Source organism: Choloepus didactylus, chromosome 10 (assembly GCF_015220235.1).
Source record: "Choloepus didactylus isolate mChoDid1 chromosome 10, mChoDid1.pri, whole genome shotgun sequence".
NCBI lineage: Eukaryota > Metazoa > Chordata > Mammalia > Pilosa > Megalonychidae > Choloepus > Choloepus didactylus.
In genome coordinates this window covers 105,265,497-105,275,907 of record NC_051316.1, presented here as the reverse complement: position 1 = coordinate 105,275,907, position 10,411 = coordinate 105,265,497, and the positions used below count along the sequence as shown (strand labels likewise).

Genomic DNA, 10,411 nt, shown 5'->3' with positions numbered 1-10,411 from the left:
GTTCTTATATGCTTTATATTTCTCTTTACTATTTACTAGCCATTTCCCTGTTACTACAATACCCTGTTATAATTAATAATTCTTTATATTAAACTTTCTCTGTTAAAATTATTGTGTTGTTTCTGTCTCCTTATTGAAGCTAATGGATATAGCAAGAGAAAAAAGACAAAAGCATTAAGGAATCAATATAGGAAAAACAATATACAAATAATAGAAATTAATAGATGTATAAAGAAAAATTTTGAACTGAAAGATAAATGCATTTCAGTTAGAAAGGTGGCCCAATAAGTGGCCAGAACAAAAACAAAACAAAACAAAGCAAAGCAAAACAAAACAAAACAATAAGCCACATCATAAATTTTCATAATTTGACTTTCACCAATGGTAAATAAAAGACTCTAAAAGTTTCCCATTTGCATGGGGGAGGATTTTCTATAAAAATCAACCAGAAGTGAAGTTTGTCAATCCTCTCATAAACAATACAAAATGTTGGGAGGCAAGGAGTAATGTTTTCAAAATTTTGAGGGAAAATATTTTAAATATATAATTCAATCTGAATTATATGCACAGTGGACATAAAAGAATGATAGCATTAGTCAAACAAAGATTTATAAATACCATTCCCCATATATTTTACTAGTAAGCTATTGAGGATATGCTCCCAGAAGGTTTAGAAACTACATCTTAAAGATGGGGACCATGAGATCCGTGAAACAGGCTATCCAACAGAGAAACAACTCAAAGTGAAGTGGAAGCTTAAAATTATGGTGGAAGGAAGTTCTTAAAGGACTGTTTTATACAGCAAGTTTAGGGTACAATCTAATAGAAATGGAGCAAGAAGCCAGGATGACTTTCACTCATGGATTTCCAGAAAAAAAAAATAAAAAATAGATTATTGAAAATGATAGGAAATGTGAAAAAAATAATGGTGTGTTAGGAAGGTAGTATGGAATATTAAAAGTGTGCTAGGTCTATAGAAAGTAATGAAGGCAGCAAGAGTAAAGAGAGGCAATTATTAACTCTAGTAAAAGTACATCCCAAAATATTCAAGAAAGGAAAAGCAAATCCCATGCTTATTTATGTAAATACTATAATAAAAACACAGCTATTATACTTAAATCAGAATTTTATTGTAGTTCTGTTTGCATTATGAAATGAGGTAACTGTAGAGAAAATAAATAACACCTAAAATTGATAAATCAATCAATATTATCAGGAACATAATCTTTAGAAATATGGTGTAAATACCGGAAAATAATGCTTACACTGATTTTAAGAAATGTGGTTTCCTGTAAAGCAACAGGAGTAGAGATTGGGGTGTGCTACTGCTGTTTTCATATTCTAAGTTTTTCTCATCATTCTTCATTCCAGGGGAATGTATAATTTTGATTGAATTTTAAAGCAAAAAGCCAAAAAATTAAAACTTCCATTGGGGGATAAACAAGATAATTAATGGATGACAGGAATCAGCACAGTGCTTGGACAACAATTCAGTGAGTGGTGGTTGCGAGGGAGTAGTTGAAAAAATAAGTTTAGGAAATAAAATTGTAGTTCAGCATTAAATTTGGACCTTAAATTTGAGGACAGTGGTATAAAACACATCAATCTCAGCCTGGCAAAAGTAAGTATATCCATTATTGACAAAACACAAACTTTTTCTAATATTCAAAGTTAATTAGAAGTTATCACGTGGGTGGTTCAAAAGAGTCACAAAACAGCACCTTAAACCATAGACAAGACTTTGACCAGAAAAAAAACATCAGTCTTTCCAAGAATACTTCTGTCTCATACCCTTGCTTCACAACTAACAGCATCACTAACATAATACCCCCCTCACCTCTGTACAACAGTATCCACAACCGTAGTAACACAGATAATGATACTAAAATCCTAATGAACAGATGTATATTTTACAAACTATAAAAGACTGATTCAATTTGTCTGGAAGGGCTCCAAATAATAAGATTCATACAGTCTAATTAATAAAAGATTCAAAGATAGAATATTAGGATAAATGGATTGTTAACAAGCTTTTCAGCTAGCTCCCTTCCAGAATTGAGGTCAGTTAAAAGCACTTCAACATCCAAGAAAGATCAGGCAATGGCTAACCAGGTATCCCAAGGATTCCCAGGAATTCAGGGAATAGATTGCCCAGGAACAAATGACTCACTAAGCCTTTAAAATAAAGTTCTAAAACCAATCATGCTTTTTTTTTTATTTCAAACCTAGCACTATGCCTAAAGTTGAACTGATGTATTGTGATTGAATTGCATCAGCAGTTTCATTTTAAGGCTGACAAGTCACATTTTGCCAAAAAAAAAAAAAAAAAAAAAAAAAAAAAAACATCGTTAAATGGTATTCACATAGGAACATATCCAGGGGACTTCTGTCAATACTCCCAAACATATTTCTTAAAACTCTGGGTGAGAGTAATGGATATTATACACAAACACAAACATATGTACACACATATCTACTTATATATGTGCATTTTATATGTGTTTGTGTGTGCATCACATATAGTCAGCAATGTTGAAGGATTGACTGGACCCCTTCTACCTTGCTAGGTATATAGTAGTAAGATATTGTGATAATCCTCATGACCAATTAGTGTCAGGAATGAACACTTCAATATTGGTCTGATAATGAGAACTCAGAATAAATGTGGTGAGAACCTGTCCTAAAAATCAGAAAGTTTCATTTCTCTCTTGGCTCCAACCAAAATTAACTTGACCAACTTCAGCCACATCAACCCTTTCTCTGATTTCAGTTTTCTCATCAAAGTGGAATCATAATACAATACCAACTGATCTCACAATTTTTGTGTTGATATTTATTCATGATAATATGTATGAAATGGTTTTGAAAATGGTATAAAATTATATGCAGATTTGAGGTAATAAAATGGCTGTATGAAAACATCTGCATAAGAAATTCAAGCTTTGAATCCAAATGAGTTATTTAGCTTACGTAACTGGGAAATCCAAAGGTTCAGAGGTACTTAAAAAATGTCCAGAACCCCTTTTTTTCTTCAACTCCTTCACCTGCTTCACCCTATGGTTTGATTTAATTTTCTTTTACCATGCAATGGTTAAAGCAGAACAGGCAAAGAGAGTAACACTCCTTGCTTATATTAAGTGAGCTGAGTCATCCAGAGAAAAGAAAGATCTATCAGCTTCTACCTATAAAATTCCAGGGAAGGACTCTAATTGGGCTACTTTAGGTCAATGGCTATGGCCAGAGGAGTGGGGTTCATAATTGGCCAGATCTGGTCACTTGACCGTGGTAAACTACATGGAATGATAGCTATTTAGCTCTCCAAAGTAAGAGATTGCTATTACCAGAAGAAGAGCCAAATAGATTGCTACTACCAGAAGATAATGGTAGACAAATTTAAGATGCCCACCAGTGTGTCCTCTTTTTCTCCATACTCCCATAGCTCCCCATGAACTCCTCTATCACAGCCCTTATCACATTAGAATGGAATTGTTTCTTTAATTGTCCAGACTGCAGGCATGTGTCTGATTCACCTTTGTTATGTCCAGCAACTACTACAATACCTAATGTAGAGGAATTTCTCAATAAATACATATTTATGGAATGAATGAATCACATAAGTTGTTTGTCAAAACTGCAGAGGACTCTGCTTCCCAGTTCTCCTATGTATATCAAAAATCAACTTCTGTATGCCTACATTTCCAGATTCTCCTAGACTCAAAGGTAATACTTGGGAACACCTTCTCTATTCAATTTATCAAATAGTCACTCGACACTGATTATGAGCAAAGCCATGTGCAAAGTTCTTCAAATGATTCAGAAGAGAGGTTTCAGAATGACTTCTTGGCTTCCTACATGGTAAATGGGGAGTTACACCCTCAAGAAGTTTAGAGCTGAACTGCCAAATCATGGCATCTTACCTAAAAGGGATACTCTTTGAAACCATGTGGCAAATGCCCAAATAATCAACTCACATGATGTATGACTCTGAGGTTGAGAGACAAGAGAAATTAAGACCACCCAGGCTCACTAGAAAAGCGAGACTGGAAAGCAATGTCTGGTTAAAGGAAGTGGGAAAGAACAATTACATGTTGTGGGCTTACTCTGCACCAGGCACTAAGCTCAGTGTCTTATAACCACTGTCTCTTTAGATCTTTCTTCAGCCCTGCAAGCTGAGCATTTCTATCTCCACTTGATAGGATAGAAAAATAAGTTTCAGTGAGGTTAGGTAAATTAGCAACAGAATGCAAAATCCTCAAGGGTAATTACCATGCACTGATGCTTTCAGTACCCACACGCTTTCCCCTAAGGTGTTATTAATCATACACACATCATATCAGTCAGAGCATCTGTGTAAAGGCTACCAATCAGAAGGTATTCTAGATAATTTATAGCTACATTGATACAGATAATTATAAAAATGTTAATAGGTAATGGGAATCGATCATAAGTGATAGATTTTAAAGATGAATGGGAACTGAAGATACATAAATATATAATCTGAGTTAGATTGATAGACACATTCTTATATATTCAGGCTGGGGCACTATAAACCCTGTTTTATGAAAAGTCAATTTGGTCAGATATAATGTGCTGTAGTGTGAAGATAATCGGGCAGTTACGGGAAAGCCAGGATTTGCTTCTACCTCTCCCACTGCTTCTGTGGCTTTGTGTCCTCGTCTTTTTTTTCATCCCCAGTTTCATCATCTGTAAAATGAGGACAGTAAACTGAGCCCAGCCTACTCTCCCAGGGTAACTTTGAGAATCCTACAATGTAATTGTTGGGGAAGCACCTTGGGAACTGTAATATACTCTGCTACTCCTTCCCTGGGTTTGACCTGGGTGTTTTGCAGCTTCTTTTGAAAAGAAAGTGAGATCCACTGAAGGTCAGGAAATGGATTATTTGTTGAGAGAATGCATGTCCTTGGCTGCTGCCAGCCTGTCACTCAACACATATTTTATCAGGTTCCACATCGCCTTTACATTGCAGCTTGGCTCACATCATCAAAAACTACTTTGGTGCCCTCCATGTCAGCAAATGGCTGTTCATCAGTTGTTTCTTTTGTGCCATCTCCAAAGCTGAGTTTGGTAACAGACCCTTTTTTGATGTCAGATGATCTGAAAAAAAAAGGATGAAAATTCAGGAGAATGTTTCCTCACTCAAGATCGATATGCCTTTAACCTTTTTCTCTCTATCATTGGGGAAATGTCTTTTCTCACCCCGCTGGCAGTTTCTGTCCTCACACAGTCCCATCTTTTCTCTAATTCTCTACCTCCTTACCTTCCCCACTTCTACGACATCCTGGTTAGAATCCAGCATATCTTATACTTGAAGCTCTTGGATATTACACCAGGACGGGTTCTGCTGGATGGCTTTTCCCAAAAATTCCCCATGGCTATGAAGCAAAGAAACCGAGGAGTTACTTTCAGAGTCGGGAGAAGTAGGTCTGTATTGTGTTCTGTCATAGCAGCAGGCTCTTAGAGAACCCATTTCACCTGACTCTTGGTTTCCTTATCTGTAAACTGGGGACAATGATATGTGTCCTGCCCATCCCCTACAAGCATGGAGTATTTATAATGGAAAGGCCCTAGTTATTAAATCCTAAATTTGAAATGTTAGGTGGCAAAGTTTATTTTATTTATAGACAGCACTTCTTAAATGCTAATTACTGTTTAAATGTTAATCTTCATGATGCCCTAGAAAGCATGCATTATCATTATTCCTGTATTTTAGATGGGCAATCTAAGGCACAAAAGTGAAGAGAACTTGCCCAAAGTCACATATTTCATAAGTGATGGCACCAGGATAAGACAGAGGCACTTGGGTCCCAGAAACTGGTTTTTAATCACTGTGCTATGCTGCCTAAGCAAAATGGGAATCTATTACAGGGGCAGTAGATTAGTGTAATGTTTTGGGTGTACACCATGGAGTATTTATCAGTACTTAGAAGCAATATACTAGGATAGGCTAGGTAATGCTATGGTAATAAATGAACACCAATAGAAGTTTATTTTTCACTCATGCAGAGTCCAGTAAGTGTGTGGGCAAACTCTCCTGGGCAGCAATGCTTCATTTGATGAGTCAGAGAGCAAGAACTTGATATTGGTCAATATCATTAACATTTACCACTAGTACCATGGCATGTTATTTATCAGTTAAAACAGTGGACCAGATAGACACATTGCAGTGGGAAAGACTTTTAAGTATACAATACTGCATAAAGGAAGAAACAGAACATGAACTAAAATTTAATTCCATTTAAAGTTAAATATATACTAGAAAACAATACACATTTTGAAAAAAACACACACAAAGGAAAAATATACATTGAACATATTAAAATGGAGATTTATATGGAGGGGGAAAAAGAGAGGAAAAGGCATATAGGGACAATCTAAATACAAAAAAAATCAAGTGAGGTCCTTGCATTGATCAGTGATGACTATGAGCCATGAATTGCAGAATGTAAGGAACTCAAATCTCTAAAGCAGAGGTCAGCAAACTGACCTGTGAGCCAAATCTGATCTGCTGCCTCTTTTTGTGTATAAAGTTTTATTGAATACATTCATGGTCTTTCATTTACATACTGTCTATGACTGCTTTCATGCCACAGCTGCAGATTTGAGTAGTTGCAACAGTGATAGTGTGCCCTGCCAAGCCAAAAATATTTACTATATGGCTCTCCACAGAAAAAAAGTTTGCACCCTAGAGAACAGAGAATAAAGCTCATGCCTTACTGGTTGTGCAGCCAGGATTCAGTCAATGAAAATTAAAGGGTTATGTAACCAGTGGAAGTGGAGGGAGCAAAGTTCAGGAGACCTCAGCCTTTCTCATGCAGTATCCAGAATGCTACTGCAATTCACAAGAATCTCTGGGAAGCTCCCTGCTTACTGTCCCAGTCCACAGTCCATAGTACCGATAGTCTGTGATTCTTAAGGGCTTGCCAGGAAGCCACTGTAACACTCATGTCTTCCCAACATATCTGGCTGCAACTACCCCTCATAATAATAACTTCTCTTTCCCTTCTGCCTTCTAAATCTAGTGCCTCCTACTGTCAAACTCTAACCTAATACTGGTCAAGGGGATTCTGGGAATTGTATCTTGGCTTCTCCACAATGCAAAGGAAAACTTAGAAAGAAGTGATTAGCGGTGTGAGTTGACAGTTAATCCAGCATAATCCTTTTTTTTTTCCATTGCCTTGAATGTGGTAGGAGCACAAGAAACATTTATTCACGCTAATGTTACTCTATTCCAGAACATTTTAACCTGAGGTGTAGGGATTTCTAGGAAGATAGTGCTTGGTATTCAGGGGTGTCTGGATAGATTCTAATAGATTTCCCTTCAGTGGAAATCTGTGTCTGTGTGTGTGCAGATACGTTTCCTACCCATCACTTTCATTGCTTTATTGAAGAATCCTAGGAATCATCCAAATAAATTAAAATCTACCTTGCCACACTGTTTGCCAGATTATGAACTCCTTAAATGCAGAGAACTTTGTCTTTTTCATATACCTGAGAGCTTCCCACAGTACTTGACCCAGAGTAAGCTTTCCATACGTGTTTGTAAAATCTGTGATTAAGATGACGAACACAGTGCTTATTTTGGCAGCACATATACTAAAATTGGAATGATACAGAAAATATTAGCATGGCTTCTGTGCAAGGATGACATGCAAATTCGTCGAATGTTCCATATTTATTCAGTCAGCTCTTTGGGGCATCCTGCTAAAAAAAAAAAAAAAAAGAATGAACACATGTAACTTCCTTTGCACTTAATATGGAGAATATGCATTGGCATTTTTTTTCTTTTAATTTCCCTACTACCCATGGTTAATAATATATTCAAGTCTTACATCAAACCCTTTCCAGTATGTTCTAGCCAAATCTATCTCAGCACCAAGTGCTGAAAGAAATTAGACAATTGTGCTGATAACTCAGGAAATGCCCTCATTTCTGATAAGGAGAATACAAGACACAAGAGCTGGAAATAGGATGGAGAGCAAGCCATGGGGGCAGACTCTTGTCTCTGACCTCTGCCCAGGGGTCTGGTCCATAGGGCCTTAATCTGACCTACCAGTTGGGCTAACTGCTCTCTTACTACCCCAGCCCCTCCCTTGGCTCATGGCTGCCTCTGCTTCCCTAATACCTTGGCAGTCCTGAAAACTGATCAACAGCTGCTGACTCATGATCTCAACAAATCATTCATGTTGGAGAGCACTCTCTCTTAGTCTCATTAGGAGTTGGAATGTATGGGTTCAACTGTTTCTATGACCTTTAGTGAGCCATTGAATATGTCTGAGCTTTAGTCTTCCAATCTCTAAAACGGCTGTAATGATCTGAAGCCTAGTAAACAAGCAGATGAACGCAAAATCATTCCATTTACTATGTCAATAAAATTTTTGCTGTTGATAACAGCATTTATCATGCTCATCTTGGACTCTCATAGCTTGTCAGAGCTTGGAAATTTTAACTTTTGGCTTTAAATGAGTCAATTAGCAGTTTTTTTTTTTTGGTGTTTTTTTTTCAGGGTTCACTCTGTGTTGTGCAATTCCATGTTTTTTTTTTGTTTTTGTTTTTTTTTTTAATTCTAGTAACATATATACAACCTATAATTTCCCCCCTTTTAACCAAATTCAGATATGTAATTCAGTGCTGCTAATCATGATCACAATTTTGTGCTACTGTCACCACTAACCATTACCAAAACTTTTTTGTCCTGCCAAGTAGAAACTCGGTACATTTTAAGCCTTTACTTTCTATTCCCTACCCCCCCCCCATCATCTGATAATCAATAGTCTAGGTTTTAGCTCTATGAGCCTGCTTATTCTATTTCATTCCTTTTGTGTCTTACTTATTACACTTAACACGTTGTCTTCAAGGTCCCTCACATATCAGAACTCAAACAACTAATTTTATGACCCAAATTGTCAACAGTTTCTAAAAAGTGAACTGAGACTAACGTCTCTCTACAAAGTGAAACTCAAGCCAACAATATTTAGGAGTTTAATAGCTTCTGATTATCTGGCTTTCTCTCATATTTTTTCCTCCCCATTTCTAGGTTTTATACAACTTCCTTTGCCAGCCAAAACCTAAATCCCTGAAAATCTGAACTGAATGTGCCAGGCATAGTTCTGACTGCCCGTAAACAAACTCGGGATTTAGTTAAGACCTCTTGTGTCTGAAATAAGCCTTCATCTCCTTTCGGATTGTTTCTAGGAAGTCCCTTTACCCTGTCACTGGTCTCTGACTTCTGATCTCCCTGAAATGTGCTTAGAATCTAGAAACTATCATAGAGTGTGGAAAGAACCCATAATTATTATCTCTGCTTAACCTATAATTTTAGTAAATAATTTTCCCTTTTCAAGCCTCAGTTTCCTTATCAATAAAATCAGGGTGATGGCTGCTGGCCTGCTGCCTTGGAAGCTGTTAAAGCAGAATGAGCATTTTTGCCTGGGGTATTAAATAATGCTTCACAAATAGGCCATTTTAGTTGGAATTGGAAGGATCAAAAAGGAGTAACCAGTGGAGAAGGTAGATACAGTTTTGCTAGATTGCAATATTTGCTATGGAAGGTAGATTAAATATCACCACCAAAGGCCAACAGAAGAAACAGAAGAGGTCATGGCCTGAAAAGATGAAAAGCTAAGGCACATTCAGATAAGAAAGAATTCCTTGGTACCACTAGGTTTTTCTGGTGATGCAGGAGAGCAATGAGAGATGAGACTGGAAAATTATGATTAAGCCAAACTGTGAAGGGTCTTGAGTACCAAGTAGGGGGTTGGAATTTATACTATGAGGATGGGAGAACTGTTTAAAAGTATATGTAATTAACTCTAGTTTTTTTTAGGAAAATTTCTTCAGTAGACATGTGAAGGATGCAATACAAAGTATTCTCCAAAATGTATTCTAAAGATACAAGTTCAATTGGTTATTAAAAAGTGTTACACACACGCATATACCAGTATACTCACACACACACCCACTCACATACAAGGCCATCACACATTATAATCAGGCAATAAGTATTGGTTGAAAGAAAGAGTTACAGTTACTAAATTTTAGCTTCAACCAAGCTAATCAAGAGGTTCATTATTGATTTTGTTTGTTTTGATTGTTTTAACTGTAGGACTTCCCAGACATCTTATACATTGATGTGCTTGCTGCATCTCCAAGAAGAGAAAGAATAGGTGATTTTTCACAATTTTATTTATCATGGAAGTTCTTTCAATTGTGTATCTCATGTGACCAGTGTTCCATGAAAAACACTTTGGGAAACATTAGATTAAAAGGAGCTATTAGAGGCAATGAGCCCAAACAAGAAGCAATTAAGATAACTCAGGAGAGCAAACATGGCAACCTGAACAAAAACAGCGCCAGGTGGGTTGGAGAAGAAGGAGGGTTTAGAAAAGATTAT

General features: G+C 36.7%; 1 non-coding gene across 1 annotated transcript; it reads left to right on the top strand.

Annotated features, from left to right (window-relative positions):
• Positions 1-7,590: 7,590 nt before the first annotated feature.
• LOC119505840 lies at positions 7,591-7,697 on the top strand. The gene has a single exon (XR_005210875.1). It is a non-coding gene; the product is annotated as a U6 spliceosomal RNA (small nuclear RNA).
• The last annotated feature ends 2,714 nt before the right edge of the window (positions 7,698-10,411 follow it).